Raw genomic sequence first — 18,885 nt, 5'->3', positions numbered from 1 at the left:
TTCTTAATATAATATAAAAATAATAATTCAAATAAACTAATAGGAAACAATTTATTGAAAATAAAGAAAATCACTCAGCCTATTAGGCAAATCGGGTCCTGCATAGTAGGCCGAGAAGTGTGTTCTGGCTACTAGGTATGACATATATATATACATACACACACACACACAAAATGCAAAGAGAATGATAGACTGGTTGGAACAAGCTAAGTGAGAAGGTGGTGGAGGCCAAAACTGTTAGTATTTTCGAAGTTATACAACAAAGAGTACTGGGAAGACAGGACACCATAAGCGTAGCTCTCATCCTGTAACTATACTTAGGTAATTACTTACACACACACACACACACACATACATGGTGGTACGCGAACAAAGGGACACAGGTGGAAACTTAGTACACAATAACAATAATAATAATAATACAGAGAAATCATATTAAAGTGATATATCAAAGAACAAATCCACAGGAGCCGTGATGAGAGTTCGAACCTATGTGCAGAGTGTTCCCAGACATGCTATAGTCACCTGTACCACAACATGGTTGATCATGTCGTGGTACAGTTGACTAGAGCGCGTCTGGGAGCACTCAGCGCATAGGCTCGAACCCTCATTAAAGCTCCTGTGGATTTGTTCAATAATAATGATAATAATTTATTCACAAAAAGGTACAATGGGTTGGTGAGATTACATAAGACTGATATTTTTACATTCATGCAGAGCCACTAGCACACATAGCATTTCGGGCAGGTCTTTAATCTAACATATCAGGCAAGATGAAGAGGTACATTGTAGAAAGGTTTTATATCAACAAATAACAACAATATAACTTGACAAGAGGTGATTACACTGGTAAAGATATGTCTTAAGTACTAATATTGGGGAAGTGGGTAGTACAAGATACAGTGGGAGTTTGGGTTCTTTAATGTTGAGTACAGTGTCAGTGTGAGTTTATCCAAATGAGCCACAGGGACGTTAGAAAGAACTTTTTTCAGTATCATGAGTAGATAACAGATGGAATGCATTAGGCAGTGATGTGGTGGAGGCTGACTTCCATACACAGTTTCAAATATAGATATGATAAGAGCTCAGTAGGCTCAGGAATCCATCTGTATACCAGTTGATTGACAGGACCTAAAGAGCCAAATCTCAACCCCTGCAAGCACAACTAGGTGAGTACACACCTCTGTCAGTAGTTTCAAAGTGTTATATAAGAGAGTGCTGGGAAGATGAGACACCACGAGCTTAGCTCTCATCCTGTAACTACGCCAGCCCGTCCTCCAAAAATGGGGTGGTAAATGTAAGGAGACAAATAAGTGCAATTATGTACTATTCATAGCAGTTAGAAATTGTACTTATTTTCACTTAGTATTAAATCGTACTGTCAAATATATTGTGAATATTTGAGTTTACCTGAAAAACTGAATAGAAAACCACACCCTCACCTAACCGTCTTAGTTTTTGAAGATAATAATTTTATTGCTTCTTAATTACAATTAGTACTTAACCTATAGCTATATTGATATTACAGTTTTATAAAACTAATAAAACAAAACTAAAATATATCAATAAATTGTAAAGTAACTAAGGATATTTTAAAATTTTGTATAAAATCTATATTGTTTAATAAACCTGAAAAAGAAATTCCTGATATTTAAAACTTGTGTATTGCTAATTGGAATTGAAAACGTCATCCTAAAATTCTGAGTGTGTTAACAGAAAACGAGGAGAATTAAATCGGGGGAGGGAGTTGGGTAAATGTAACAGCCCCATAAGTACAATTATGCACTGGTTATGACAGTACGATAGTGTACTTATTACACTTAGTATTAAATCGTACTGTCAATTCGGAGGATGGGTTGAACTACGCTTAGGTAATTACACACACACACACACACACACACACACACACACACACACACACACACACACACACACACACACACACACACACACAGTGCAAACCCTGTTTACTAGTTACCCATTAACCAATTTATCAGTTTAACATGAAAGAAAGAAAAATCTGAATATTTAATTCAATTTACCAGTTTTGAGCTGGTAAATAAACTGACATACCAGCTGCTTCCTGATTAACTGGATATTCTCAGTTTCAGCTAGCACTTACTGGGAAAAAAATATTCTTGCTTAACCAAATAAGCTTATTGAAGCTGTGTCACAGTAAATGGAAGAAATATAATTTTTAAATATGTGAGAATCCATAAATAATATGAGAATAGTATGTATCAAGTGTGGAAACTTGCATCGCATCATTCTTAAATGGCATTCCAACAGTCTCGCCTCTCCTGCCACTTCCTTCTCTACCCACATCTCTTTTTATTTTTTATACTCAAAATTAATGCATCCACACATTTTTACCTTAAAAAAACTTTAATCCTTTACTGTACAAGATTTTTAATAATATCAATATAACTGCACATTTGTCTCAAAGCTAATGAGAGTTGGTGTGGTGGTGGGAGGACGTCCTCTTGTCACCATCACCAACAACGGCCAGTGTTGGCAATGCAGTACTAGCTAGGAAATGCTTACTTCAAGTATCTTGCAGTACTGTAAATGCATTCCTATCTTAAATAATGCAAAATGTGAAATAAGTAGAATGGATATTAATGTGAGGATCATGAATATCATCCACATTTTACTTTTATGTATGATCTTTGGCTATATATTCAGAAGAGGTAAGTAGTAGTTTTATATATAATTCATTAATTATAATTTAGTTATTATTAGTTAAGGTGGCAGCACAGAGGAATATAAAGTATGTAAGAGGCAATGAGTCACAATAACGTGGCTAAAGTATGTTGACCAGACCCCACACTAGAAGGTGAAGAGATGACAACGTTTCGGTCCATCCTGGACCATTCTCAAGTCGAAACGTCGTCGTCCTTTCATCTTCTAGTGTGTGGTCTGGTCATCAAGTATGTAAGACTGACAAACTTGCATTATCTGGATGCTGTGCTTATTGAAATTTCCAATATACATCTCTAGGGAGGTGTAGATAATATTTTTATGCATTATAGGTCTCCAGCCACTTTTATGTACATGAATACTATATATATATTGTTTAACAAATGATTTAAATTAATTTTAATCATGCAAGTTAAATAAGATTGTTTATTACTCAGAGGGGATGATTTGCTTTTTATCTATACTTAAATTATAAATTACGGACAAAAAAGATATTTTCAAATATGAGATATATGTACACACTTTCAACATATAGATCACTGATATATGGTTTGAAGAATTACAAAAATCACCCCTGCAAAACCATTCATACCTGAACAGTCACAACATATATACTTAAATATAATTCAAATGGAACATATGTTATTGTGATATTAAAGAATGTAAGTTAAAAAATAAAAAAAAACTCAAATTAACTCACTTTAGTATGAAGACAAGAATAGGTTGCTCGTAATGTTAAAAGAAAGCACCCAATGTATGCAGTGATTTTATTATCTTACAGTTAATTTATAACACTGGATGTGTACACACACATGATACAGCTTTAGTGATCCTAAATTTGTAGAAGACAATACAGTGTTGGTAAATGTGCATTTTTTTTTTTTTTTTTAAATTGCCAAAAGGTAACAAAATATTAGATCAAGTTGCCCCTTACCAAACTCACCCTTAACCTACTATAACCAAACCATTTAACTTATATCCCTAAACCAAGGAATGTAACCTAGTCTACCAATCTAACATGTGGTTTCATGATATGCAAGTGTAACCAGAAATTTTAGCTTCATAAAGCTGTGTGTGTGTGTCTATATATATATATATATATATATATATATATATATATATATATATATATATATATATATATATATATATATATATATATATATATATATATATATATATATATATGCAGAATAACAACATGTGAAAAATAGAGAATGCTTAACGCGTTTTCGGCTAATTCGCCTTCATCAGAGCAAAGTAGAATGAAGATCATCTTCATTCTACTTTGTTCTGATGAAGGCGAATTAGCCGAAAACGCGTTAAGCATTCTCTATTTTTCACATGTGGTTATTCTGCATACTTGGATCAGTGTTTTTGTGATCATTATTGCGCATATATATATATAGTGTGTGTATATATATGTATATATATATTTATATATATATATATATATATATGCGGAAAATCCACAGAGAAATATGAAATGAGGTGAACGTTTCATATTTCTCTGTGGATTTTCCGCATAAAATGATCAGTGTTTTGTGATCGTCAATTGCATATATATATATATATATATATATATATATATATATATATATATATATATATATATATATATATACATATATATATATATATACATATATATATATATATACATATATATATATATATATATATATATATATATATATATATATATATATATATATATATTCATTGCTGTAAATTAGCTAGAAAATTAAAGTATAATTGATGAAAAGTTTGTAAATGGTCCATAGCATTATCTAATATTTAGAGCATAGCATCAAGTTCCTTTGATACTATACACAACCTAATATTTCTGTTTTATCCTAAAATAAGCTAATTTGAGTTTTGCTTTTTTTTATTAATATCACAAAAGAATGTTCCATTTGGACTTTCGTTTAATTATAAAAAATAACCACTACAAACTCTGTGACCCTTCAAGGATTCAAAGCTGGGTGGCCACGGGTCACCCCCACAGGCTTTCTTCTTGAGAGGTTGTCTTGAGATGATTTTCGGGGCTTAGCGTCCCCGTGGCCCGGTCCTCGACCAGGCTTCCTTTTTGTTACACACCCCCAGGAAGCAGCCCGTAGCAGCTGTTTAACTCCCAGGTAACTATTTACTGCTAGGTAACAGGGGCATCAGGGTGAAAGAAAATCTGCACATTTGTTTCTGCCATGCACCAAGGATTGAACCCGGAGTCTCAGGACTACGAATCCGAAATTCTGTCCACTCCGCTGTCAAGGTCCCCCTAGTCTATAAAGGCTGCCCAGGTTTGAATCCTCGACGGGTCATAAGAGTTTATAAAGAGTTATAAGCTTTGAGATCATTCAAGCTATGTCTTGTATAATTATAAGTGGCTATCCTTGGTAACTTAGGTAATTAATTTCATGGATCCTATTGTGTACAAGTTGTATTGATATACTGGTACTGTACTTAAATTGTGTACAGTATAGTATATACATCTCTTATTTGTACAAACTTTTATCTGGAATTTGTATTTTTAATCTATAGCTAATTTAAAAACTACCTTATTTAACTTTTGATTAAACTAATTATTTAAATAATTCATTTGTTAGATAATATGTCATATTCATGTTTATAAGACTTCCTTGTAAAGGTCAGTAATGCAAATATTATTATTATACACACTACTAGAACTGTATGACTGGAATTCCATAATGGCATAAAAATGTAACCAATTTCATTGGCTTACACTATATGGTATGCCTCGATGAGTGGCAGTTGCAGCCTACCAAACAAAAGACTAAATAAAGCTACTAGAACTAAAGGTATCTCACCTTAAAAGGTCAAAGATGTAAGAAATTGATTTCGCATTGGGAAGATCATACATATGGCAATTTTTCCATGTTGTACGATATATGATTTCTCTGTTAATTTCTTCAGTGAGGAAACTGTTGGAAATTGCCTAAAAACTATATAAAGGTAAATAACAACAATAAAGTGAAAGATTAGATAAATAAAATACGTATTTACATGAAAATTGTCAATATCACATGTATTTAATGTGCTATATACAATTTCTTAACCAATTTCTTCATTAAGAAATTCCTGGAAGGTAGGCAGTGGAATCGGGTAGCAATTGATAGCTTCAGCAGCTGTCTCCTAACCTAACCTACCTTTGTTATGTACACAATCAACCCATCCACACTTTCCTATCAATGACTAATCATAATTAGATGTTTTATGCCAGAAGCTATAAATAACAGCAAATTTCATGTCACAAGCAGGTCATATAATCTCGTGCATCATTTCTCTTGACCAAATAAACACATCTTAAGCAATTCTATTGTACATAACAATAAATACAAGATTAACAGACTGTTCATTAACATGAGAATTGATAAAAAGAAATGGGAAAGATAAATGTTTAACAGTGTGTGGAAGAATGACAAACTTTCTCACCTCCCAGACATAACCATCCCCGTCACTGAGCAATTTTCACTCCACCAGACATCTGGAGATACTTGTTTGATTTGGCAATTTCAAGTTGCACTGTATATACAACTGCATAAGTAGCCACATGCAGAGAGATACGAAAAATCTGATTTTTCAATTCTCATGTTATTCTTATTCTTACAATTACATGCATATATATGAAATATAAACCCACTATTTAGAAAAACAAGAAAAATAAACTGAAAATTTTGGTCCCAAGCAAGGACCCTCTTTAGCAGTCTATAGGAATGGCAAAGGAACCTAACATGTACTGTATATACTTGGCTCATTACAGAGCAAAGTCATCTCTCGTATCAGGAACGGTTGAGGGCCACAGGGCTAAACAACACTGCAAACCAGGCATGACAGGGTAGATCTCATTGAAACTTTTAAAATTCCGAAGAATTTGGTTGAAGTTGATCCAGAATTGTTTTTAAAAGGTTAAATGTAACATATACAAGGAGCAATGGTTTCAAGCTCGACAAGCCACAATATAGGACTGAGAACAAGAGACGTTTTTTACCCACAGTGTTATAAAACCCATGGAACCACCTACCTGCTGAAGCCATAAATGCCAAGACTGTTTTATTTCAAAATCCAACTGGAAAAAGATTATCAAGCCAAATGGGGGAACCTTCAACAAGCCGCTGGCTTTCTGTCCTCGTCGAGGCCATTAGTGTCAGTGGCCCTCAGGTAAATTCAGGTAAATACTGTTTCCTTTGCCATTTCTACACACTGCTGAAGAGGTTCCTTGCTTGGGACAAAAACAGATTTTTTTTGCCATTTTTTCTAAATAACAGCTGTATATTTCTTTAAATCACCATTGCATTATGTATACATATGCAGTATTTTATATAATGTTTTATATATATATACAGTATATATATATATATATATATATTATATATATATATATATATATATATATATATATATACATATATATATATATATATATATATATACACACACACACAAATTATGTTATTCAACACAAACAATACATTGTGTAAACTAGTAAGTGAAGCAACGATCATAAAAATTAAAAATCATTTGAATTCTCGTCACCTACAACACTGTTTTGGCAAACTACACATCTCGTGTTGATACAGATTGAATAAAGTGTTTTGTTTCAGCCATTTCTTTACTTTTTGTAATTATCCAGGCCAACAAAGATCATCCCTATTTATTTAGTTTGATATTTATTTTACTTTTGCACACAGATTGCTTTTGAATATGTTTCATATGAAAAATAAATAAAAAAAATTTGGTTTGGTCCTGGTTCCCATCACAATGCAATACTGGTGAATGCCAGAATGTTGACCACTGCCTAGGCCAAAATTAGAGTAGATACATTTTTCTCTCATAATTTGGAATACAGATCTGCCAATTAATTAAGAAAATATCTGTATTTTTTTTGTTAGCATATGCAAGGTAACAATTTTCATGATAGTTACACTTTAAGGGTTAAGTTTTTTCTTTTATTTTTACTATACTTTTCAATGGTGTCTTGGGGGAAACTTAACCTTGCTTTCTCATTTAGACACAATGGGGGGAGGATACTCAGGACACCTTCCCAGGAAAATAACATTAACAGTAATGAAGCGTCTCTTTCTGGGAGCTACCTTTCACAAGAGGTAGCTCCCAGAAAGCTAGCTGCTGTTCCCGCCCTAATTTTCTCATTTTCTGTGTCAGTTTCAATCTACCCTCGAGAGTGAAGGGCCAGTCTTGCCCTGGGAAGGTGGAGATGGTGTTTGGTGCTTGTGGGAGGAGTTGGGTGACATTTGATAATTCTCCTGTTCCAGGTGCGTTTGGTAAATTCCTTATTTTCAAAAATATTTCAGTGAGTATTAGTATGTTTTATAACTTGTGATTGTGGGGTGGTTTTGCCTCAGTAGTGAGCTGATCACTGATTCTAGCATGCCCCATGCCCATTTCAAGCAAGACAAGTGTAAAATGTTGCTTGCCTTCAGTGGTCAGAGATAATCACAGACTACAACATCAGTATCATAAGCTGAGAGGTGCTACTGAAGACAAATGAGAATGGGTTTTAATATTTTTTACTTTGAACCTTAACTTTTGTCCACTAATCATGTAACCTTTGAGTGACCACATGAAGTGTCCCTATATACAAATGAAAAAAACTTAACATGCTCTAAAAAAATTAACATTTACTAGTTACAGGAAAATACTGTAAAGGACGTTTCAAATTAAAAGTTGTTTACTTAGCGGCCTAATCAAGATTCGGCTAACCACCTACCACCTCTACTCAACACCTACGAGGGTGGTAAGCTCAAGTGCCAGAGGCTGAGTCATGGCTGTGTCTTGTACCAGTCCTCACTAAAAACGAATCAATCAAAATATATTTCATATTCTTAAGTTCTCCATGAAAAGTCTTTAGGATAAAGATCCATATATGTAGTTAAAATTTGGTCCATATACATTTTGGACAAATCTTTATTCATATAGATTTTGTTTATGGATAAAGATCCATATAGCAAAATCCATATAGTTTTCCATAAATCAATCCAAAATCTAGTTTAAGACATCATTTAGACAACCAATGCTACTTGATCAAGTAATTCCATTACAATTACATCCTGCAATAATATGTGCCATATAATATACAGTAATATAGTCAGTTTCGTTATTATCCATTCCTTATAATAATAGGGAAATTGTATATTTAACTAAGGCCAAATTAAAGAAAAAATAAGGAAAAGTCAATACACTAACCTGCATTTGTGTCACAGCTGATCTACCAGAGATCAGTCAATTGAAAATGTAAACAATAAATAGGTTAAATTAGTAAATAATATATATAACAAATACAATAGTTAGGTACAGTAAATACAACATTTTATATCATTCTCCCCATCTACTATTTAAGTACAGTAATGTAGTCCAGAAGGAACTCAGAGGTATTACGTGTTCTTCCAGATTCTTAAAGGGACCCCTGTGATGTTGAAGAACTCACCTAATTGTGCTGGTAGGTGTTGAGCTCTGGCTCTTTGGCCCCGCCTCTCAACTGTCAATCAGCTGGTGGAATAGACAAAACCAACTCCAACTAGTGTTCGAGTTGGTTTGTGGTTACCATTTTCTTGAAGGAGATTTACTTCTGAGATTGTTTCTGGATGAGGTGAGTTTAGGTTTGCACCAGCTTTTACAATTCCTAGGTGTTATACTGTTGAATGTTGAGATTAGTGTCAAAACTCTCACAGTTCCCTGTGGCCATGGGTGCAAGGTGTCTTAGGGATATCTTCTTCTTGAGGTTATCTTGAGATGATTTCGAGGCTTTAGTGTCCCCGTGGCCCGGTCCTCGACCAGGCCCCCACCCCCAGGAAGCACCCTGTGACAGCTGACTAACACCCAGGTACCTATTTTACTGCTAGGTAACAGGGGCATAGGGTGAAAGTCGCTGGCGCCTGGGATCGAACCCAGGACCACAGGATCAGAAGTCCAGCGTGCTGTCCACTCGGCCGACCGGCTCCCCTACAATAGTAATTCTGCCATCCAGGAACTTGACATTGGTGTATTCAGTATTCACATCTAAAACACTACCTCATTGTGTACAGTATTCAGTATTCACATTTAAAACACTACCTTATTGGTGCGTTCCAAATTCAAATCTACAACACTACCTTATTGGTGTATTCAGGATTCACATCTATAATGCTACCTTACTGGATGTCATATTTGGTTTGCGACTGACCAGTGAAGTGTTGCTTTTCTGTTCAAGTTTCAGCTGGCAAGATTAAAAATTATAAAATAGCTGGATGGGGAGTTGAACTCTCATGTTACCACTATGATATTGTACTGTATCGCCCAGATAAAAAGGGCATACCTGCAGATGCATTCTCACATGTATGTGGTGGCACCAGTGATTCAAGCAATTCTAAAATTAAAGAATCGCATGAAAATCTCTGTCACTCTGGAGTATCTCGTTTGGCTCATTATGTCTGACGTCAAAATCTGCCATATTCTATTGAGGAAGTGAAGAAAATGACTATAACAGTTTTTCAAGTTTAACTCTGGACATTTGATTAAATATACTCATCCATTTGAATGACTCAACATAGATTTTAAAGGACTACTCCCATTACAATCACGAAACAAATATATACTTTCAAAGATCAATCTTTTAGATTCCCCTTTGCATTCTCTTGCTTGGATATGACTACTGGTACAGTATTCCAATGCCTGGTGCAGTTATTTGCTATATTTGGTATGCCTGCATATACACAAACTGATAGGGAAACTTCTTTTCATATCCGAGGAGCTGAAGGATTTTCTACTGAAAAAAGGGGTAGCAACTAGTTGTATAACTCCTTACAACTCGAGAGGAAATGGTGAGGCAGAGAAGTACAATGAAGTTATTTGGAAGACAGTGATGCTAGCTCTCAAGACTAGGAACTTATATATATCCCAATGGGAAATAGTTCTTCCTAATGCACTCCACTCTATTCAGTCATTAATGTGCATATCTACAAACTGTACACCACATGCATGCTTCTTCCAGTTTTGTAGGAGGTCTACTACAGGACAGATATTACCCACATGGCTTGCTTGCACAGGCCGTTTCTAAAACATCAGGTGTTGGTATAGCATAAAGTATCCCCTAGTTGATGAAATTTAGGTCATAGATGTGAATACTGAATACACTAAAGTCAAGTTCCTGGATGGCAGAATTACTACTGTATCCTTAAGACACCTTGCACCAATGGCCACAGGAAACTGTGAGAGTTTTGACACTAATCTCAACATTCAACAGTAACACACCTAGGAATTGTAAAAGCTGGTGTAAACCTCCCTCAAGAAAATGGTAACCACAAACCAACTCCAACACTGGAATCTTCAACATCACAGGAGTGTCTTCAGTTTGGAAGAACATGTAGTACCCTTGTGCACTTTCTGGACTACATTACTTAAATGTTATATGGGGAGAATGCAGCAAAATGCTGTATCTATTGTACCTAGCTATTGTATTTGTTACACTGTATATTATTTACACTTATTTGACTGATTTATATTTTATATTCTCAACTGACAATTGACTGATTTTTTTATAGTGTATTCTCAGTTCTCTGGTAGATCAGCTGTGATTCAAAGTGACTCATAAATGCTTTTGATTAAATCACTACTATCTTGAACTTCATTTTACCTTTAATACTTTTTAAAATTGCTAAAAAAAAAGAGAGAACCACTATTTCATTATGCAATTGTTTTATTAATGCTCGTTGTTTTGTAACTTTGCCTTTGACTGCACACCTTGTCCTATGAAAGCCATCTGCATTTGCACATATTAAAGCCAAGATTCTTGATTTAAATACTATTCTCATTGGGAATATTTCCCTCTAGCCTACAAGCTGGAGTCATGCTCAATACAGTTTGACAGTCTGTATCAAATGCCTAATGCATTTTGCTAAGGTACAACTTAGCATCCTCAGAGGGAGAAGGATAGTGATTACAAACGGGCAAATACAGCAATATACATTCTACCTTTCCATCATGCCTCCATGTAATACATATTGCTGCTTTGCCTCTTGATATTTACTGTACCTCTTACAGCTGAGGATGCTAAGCTGTGCATTAGCAGAACACAGTAAGCCCAGTGAAAGTGTAATTTGAATTTTTTAGAGTTAATTTTTAAATTTAATTCCCAAATGGAGAGGGCCCTAAGAAATATACAAGATTCATGCCAGGCCTAGTAGGTAAGGACTCTTATATTGTATCTGATAGTCAATCTTTATTATTTTTCCTATCTTTACAAACATTAGTGTGCACTAAATGGAATTAACATGTTAGTTACATTATTTACTAATTTATTTAAATTTTACTTGACTTACAGTGGGCAGAGTTTAAGGAATAACTGGCAAATTTAGGTTGGGTTGCTAAGGCAGGTTTTCTTTGAATTACAAATTTTGCATATCATTTTGACCAAACCACACGCTAGAAAGTGAAGGGACGACGACGTTTCGACATCGTCTTTGCCAGGTCCAGGACGGACCGAAACATCATCGTCCCTTCACTTTCTAATGTGTGGTTTGGTCAACATATTTCAGCCATGTTATTGTGACTCCTCGTCTGCATTTGCATATCATGTTTAATAAAACATGATAAATTTATAAGTAACTAATTCAGAAAAATTCTGTATTTTATGATAATTGACAAGATTAGCAAAGTGGCCATTTGGTACAACATACTGTATAGTGTACATAAACAGCATAAATACACACACAATCTTTGAGGGAAAGTTTGATAAATATCATAATACTGTATTAACATATCTGAATGATTACTCAAATCAAATTCAGCTGATTTTTAAATAACTTAAATTAGATGAGGTTGCTAAGTTACTTTCGATTCAAAATATACAGAATGTATAAGTGTTGAACTGAATGTATCAATCAATGCACCAACAAATTTAAAAAAAAATACAGGAAATTTGGCCACTGATTAAAAAATTATATTTTTATTTATATTCACAGTATGTGTATTGGATAAGAGAGGAGGGGCTTTATGCCATGTATCAGTGTTACTGAATATGAACGACCAAAAAAAGGATAGATCAGTGATTCTAAGACAAAAATTCAATTAACTTGAGATGATAGTTGAAAAATTTTCTCCAAAGCTAATTTTACACTTTTGATGGGGTTATACCTTATGAATCCTTTGAGGCAAAGTAAGTTCAAGAGAACAAGCATCAATATATTGTCTATGTGGTGTGATAGCAGAGGTGGCTACTTAGTTGAGAGAACACATTACTGTAATTTGGTTCTGCCTCTTGTTGGCTTGGGCAATGGGAGGGATATAAGCTTGCAGTTCCTTATCATACTGATGGAAGAACGTACCTTGGTGTAAAACGACTGTTGATAATTGAACGAGTTATTTTGGTATTGGTGGTCAGGAACTCTGTGATGGTCTGGTTGTGTAAAGATATTACTGTAAGTGATCCTTAATGGAGTCTGTTTTTTGTGAGTATTTTGTCAGGTGCCACAATAGGTTTGTTGTTGCCCTGCTTATCCAATATATTTAAAGCATTGGGGCTGACAGTTCCCAAGTGGGCATGAAAATGTATAGACACCATTAGTTTCTTTCAAGGCATTGTGTTTGATATGGAAAGTTTTTTATGAGCAAGTTAGATATCTTTTTACTCTTGTAGTCAATGATGAGTTGTGTCTTCTGTTTAGTGTTAATAGGGATCACTTTGGTGTCAATTACTGTTCACATCTTTCAGGACTTTCCTTCATCTTATGGGCCATTGATAAGTAGTTCATGTGATAGTGTTTTATAAGTGGGATAGGTTTTGTAGCATGGTGATTCACCTTTTTAATAATACTGTATCTGTCCCATATCCCTTAAGAGTACAGAATGTGTTTGTTGCTAAGGACCTGCCTTGTTTGAAATCCTCATAAACCTACTTTCAAACTGGTGCCATGTGAAGGAGTACGGTTGATAATAACAATAAGTCATTGTGTTGGGGGACAGACAGCCAATGTGTACAGTATTCATACACATTAGGCTTTTATTGAAGTCCCCCCTCCCTCCCCCTCTCAGGGTCGAATTATTGACCCTGCTCAGGATACATCCCCACAACAAGCTGACTAACTCTCGAGTACATACTTACTGCTAGGTAAACAGGTGCATTAGGTGATAGGAAATGCACCCAACCATTTCTGTTTCGTCTGGGATACGAACCCGGAATTCTCAATTGAGAGTCGAGAACGAACCCTGATTGTATTACCAGGAAAAACATCAACAACATTTTATTTTTACCAGTTAGAGAACTCACTTCTAGCATTAAATCACATTCCCATTTTAGTTCCCTTAGAACAGACGGGAGATTGGATCTTGCCTTTCCTTTCCACGACTATCAGTACATCATGCAGCCAATTTGTGTTTACTCTTCATCTCTCAAGTAAAACTGAGCATGGAATTTTGTTTGAAAACCTAGCACATGTTCCCTGTCAGGCACTTGCAATTAAATGTCATGTTTCAGATCCAGGTCTAAATGTATAACAATTTTCAAATAGGACACTCAGGAAGGGGTGGGGAGGTAGGGATAACCCAAGGTAACACCATCTACTTGTTTATACATAATCACCAGGAAAGTTGCTTCTTTAGTACATGCTGTGAATAGTTGCTGTACTATACATACTACAGTGTTAACAGACTTATGAATCATAAAACTACACATGGTTTGCATATGGTCAAAGTAAATTCAAGTTACTTAGCCAGTCTGTATGAGAATATGACAAAGTGGGTTTCCAGGCTTGTGGGTCTTTACAGTCCCTTAGGCATAGCCAGGCTTGTACTCGCCATTATTTTTTGTTAGGTGAAGTCCAGACCTTTTGGCATTAACATCTTCAATCAGTGTTGACCTTCATTTTCAATTCAACAGCAGAATCCCTCATGATCCTCTGAACTTCCTTTGAGAGGATTTTAATTTTCAACACAGTCATCCTTTTTGAGAATGATGTATGTGACAAGATGATCAGCATAGTTGGGTCAGAGCCAAAAGATTCCCGAGTTCAATTCTTGCAGCCAGGCAAAAGTGCTAGGGGACATGTTTCCTTTCACCTGATGCTTTCTGTTCACCTAGCAGTAAGTATCCAGAAGTTAGACAGCTGTTGTAGGTTTCATCTTGGGGAAGGTCAGTAGTTGGCCTGCAGATAGCATAAGCTTAACAGGCTTCCTGTCCCCAAGTGAGTAGCCATTAGGTGAATCAAATTACCACTTCTGACAATGTCTCTATTATCACAGAGACCCTTACCTGCAGCTTGAATTGAGGAGTCAGTAGACTAAAGTGGCAGTCTGCCTAAGCTTGATGGTCTTGTGTATAAACAAGGAGATGGTGTCGTCTTGGGTTATGCCCCCTAAGTGTCCTATTTATGATTATTTATATGGATACCATTCAGGAGAAGTCCTAGTTAATATGTGCCTTAAACCTGACATATACTGCAAGTATGCTGATGACATTTAATTTCAAGTACATAACACTTATACTGCTTAAGGAAGCTGTCGAGCAAAATTCTGTGCTTGGCTTGAACACTCAAATTTGCACTAAGAGAAAATAAATGTGCCGTAATGCTAGTAGTGAATGCCCCGACCAGTACAAGTGAAGTGTTGTTGATTCCTGTGTAAGCCATGCTCTTTCATACAGCTCCAGTTAGAATCAGGTTGAAATTCAGGAGTGAGCCTGGGACTAATCATCAACAGGTACTGTAATGGATGTATGGAAGAGGTCATCAAAGGAAGATGACCTGCCATGAAGAATTCAACACTGAAAATCCTGTTACCCCCATAAACTCTTATTACAGGAACTGCTTTTCTATGCTTCAAAGATGGAAGAAATAGTCTTAATGACAACTCAACTCTACTAACATTGAACAGACTATTCTGCTCACCATTTACTCTACGAGTGAGAACACTTACAACTTACTTATGAAGAACTGTACCAACACCAAACCTGACACCTTGAGGTGAAAGTTGTTTATGCCTTAACATGCCCACTTGGTGACTGTCAGCCCCAATATCCTATAGGCAGAATGACATCTGTCAAGGTGCCTTATAAAGTGCACACACACAACAAGGCTTCATCAATGATTAAATTTCTACAAACAACAAGACCTTCACTACAGCCTAACCAGCAACAACTAGATAACTAACAAAAGTAGTAGAGCACAAAAAAGGAGATAAGACAAGTGAAGCACTATACTGTACATATTAGACACTCGTTCAATTATCAACAGCCATCTTACTCCTAGGTACGTATGTCCTTCTATCAACATGACCAAGAGATAACTTCCACTGTCTCAGCCAATAAATGAGAATGCAGGAACTGCATTCTCATTTGCATCCTCTCAGTGGGATAAACATCTTTTTATCACATCCACATGGTCTATAGTTTGCTGTGTTTACACTCTCGTTCACTTTCCATTGCCTCAGAGGATGCTACATTGTAACTTAGCAAATACCTGTAGCTTCATGCCCATTAAAAGCATAGATTTAAAATTTTCAACTTTCTTCCCAAGTGAAAAACAACTTAAACTTGGTAAAGATTCATGCTAGAATCACTTATCTAACTTCTTTTAGATGTGTCATATTCATAGCACATCAACATGAATAACTTGTTCCAATATATACATATACAGTATGTCATTCATCTGGATCATCGGGGGATTTGGAATCGGGCTTGAATAATACAAGTAGGCCCTCACTCCAATAGCCAGACACAGATGCTCACAATAAGGGAAGGTATAAAAGTGGCTATCTCCTACTCAGTGCATGACATTAAACTTTCCCTGGACATCAACAAGAGTATTTTGTGGCAATCCATCCTTCTCTCATGGTTATAGTTCCCTTCCCACCTTCCCCTCCCCCTCTCTTTTTTTTTGTGGGGGGGGGGGGGAGACGTAGGGTAAATATCATTCTATAGAAACAAGTTCTTTTTTTTCTGCACAGTGGCACTTTTGATTTAGCCACTTTTGAGGGTTAAATAATAATCATTCAAATATAGCACTGTGTGTCAATATTGTTATATTTACACAAATTCCCATGATAACAAACTGCCAAAATATATATATATGTACAGTACAGTACAGAATATTTATTTTATTTATTTATATATACACACACATTGCAAAACAGAGTGGTAGATGGTTGGAACAAGTGAGAAGGTAAAGGAGTCCAAAACCGTCAGTAATTTCAAAGCGTTATATGACAAAGAGTACTGGGGAGACGGGACACGACAAGCGTAGCTCTCATCCTGTAACTACACTTAGGTAATTACACACACACACACACACACACACACACACACACACACACACACACACACACCCCACACACAGTATAATATATATATATATTGCATTTTATACAATAAATATCAAATTTGGCAGTAAATCAATCTGGTGAGTGACACAGTTGAGTATTAAACTACCTGTATATGGATTAAAAACCCTATTTCATGTGATAATTTTTTTTTTGTATATATGTGTATTGAAACAATAGAAAATGCTTAATTATAGAAAACTAAAGACTATTTTTGAAAATCTTAATAAATAAGGCTAGAGAGATCCACCGAGCGATGCTCATCATCCGAGAGAAGAGCCTGTGTGAAGATAAAATATACCGTGGTTGTGTGTGATTCTTGTGAATGGTGGTCAGAATATTTTGAACAAGGAGTGAGGCTAAACTAATGTTGGTTTGGGACTTAAAAGAAGTCTTTGGGAGGAAGTTTAGCATAAAGTTGTTATCAGTGTATGTGATTTTGTGTGGAACTGTGGTTCAATCAAAGACCTCCATAATTAAGAAGAGGCTATGGATTCCAGTGGATATGAAAATATATTTGTAGGATCCAAGAGAATAACCTAAGGATGGCACCAAAGCACCATAAACTGACAACTGAATACATATGTAAAGCTAGTAGTGTTGTCTTTGATGGAGTACTGGAAATCACTAAGTATCCTCTATGCTTATACTGTATGTAAAGAGCATAGACAGATGTGTACACTTATAAATATTGTTTTTATAAGCAAATAAAGGTTGAACCAGTTGTTCCTTGTACATGGAATTTAATTAATTGTTATATAGTTACAGTGCAGGTAGTAAGCCAGTTTATGCTAATGTGAAACTGATGACATTAGGTACTGTCTGTATATTTCGGTAACATGCTACATTGGTTTTATACAGTACTAGATTTGTAATAAGTTTGAGTTGTGAGACTTGACAGTGGGCCACATTTCAGGCTATGACTTTAACAGGGTCGGGTCTGAGCAAGCGATAGTGGTTTTTTAAATGTCTGTTTATGTCATTTTATACTTCTTTTTTCCTTTACTTGCAATCATTACTTCTTTAGTTTAGCAGGAACAGATAATTTTTCTAATTAAATATAATACAGGTAAGGAAACTTATCTCCCCCTTGCTTAGATTTACTTGAAATTATTTGCATGTCCAAATATGACCCTTTTCTAATTTATCAGTTATACAGCTCCACATATTTACCTTGGATCTGGTTTCCTGACCAAGCTTTACAAGTTCTGTGGGTTCCTTGGACACATTACTCTTATTATAAAAACAACTGAGTAGATATAGCAAATTTTTTCTTGTTAACATTTGAATAATGTATAGGAGACAAAACCAGTGTTATGGAGTTGTTCTACATTTTAATCCTGTCTCAGTGTCGCCTCCACTTGTGTTCTGAATGGATGCATGGCAGTAAAGTTGTCTACATCCCTATATCCCTCAGTCTGGTGACAGCTTCACCATTTCCCTAGGAAAAGGCTTTACTGCCCTGTATCTTCCTCTGTGTGCAATGGATTTTAAGTTTATGCCATGTCACTTATAGCTTGCTTTAGTCAGTTCTTAAAAAGTGCAGAATGCCATACGGGTACAAAAGAAAACTAGATTACATTGTCTTAACATTGGGCATTCAAGAAGAATAACTTCATACTCTGTATTATGGGGTGAGAATTCAAAATAGTACTCAGTGAGCAGAGGACATTATCCTCCTCTTTCACCATTTATTTTATTTTATTTTATTTATATATATATATATATTATATATATATATATATATATATATATATATATATATATATATATATATATAAATATATTTATATATATATATATATTTATATATATATATATTTATATATATATATATTATATATATATATATATTTATATATA

General features: G+C 35.1%; 1 protein-coding gene across 1 annotated transcript in view; it reads right to left on the bottom strand.

The window, feature by feature from the left end:
- Positions 1–18,885, bottom strand: part of LOC123747016 (uncharacterized) — a 135,852-nt gene that overhangs the window by 101,893 nt on the left and 15,074 nt on the right. The gene's annotated exons all lie outside the window — the stretch shown is intronic.

Source organism: Procambarus clarkii, chromosome 87, assembly GCF_040958095.1.
Source record: "Procambarus clarkii isolate CNS0578487 chromosome 87, FALCON_Pclarkii_2.0, whole genome shotgun sequence".
Classification (NCBI taxonomy): domain Eukaryota; kingdom Metazoa; phylum Arthropoda; class Malacostraca; order Decapoda; family Cambaridae; genus Procambarus; species Procambarus clarkii.
The sequence above is the reverse complement of the archived record's forward strand: the minus strand, read 5'-3'. Positions and strand labels throughout refer to the sequence as shown.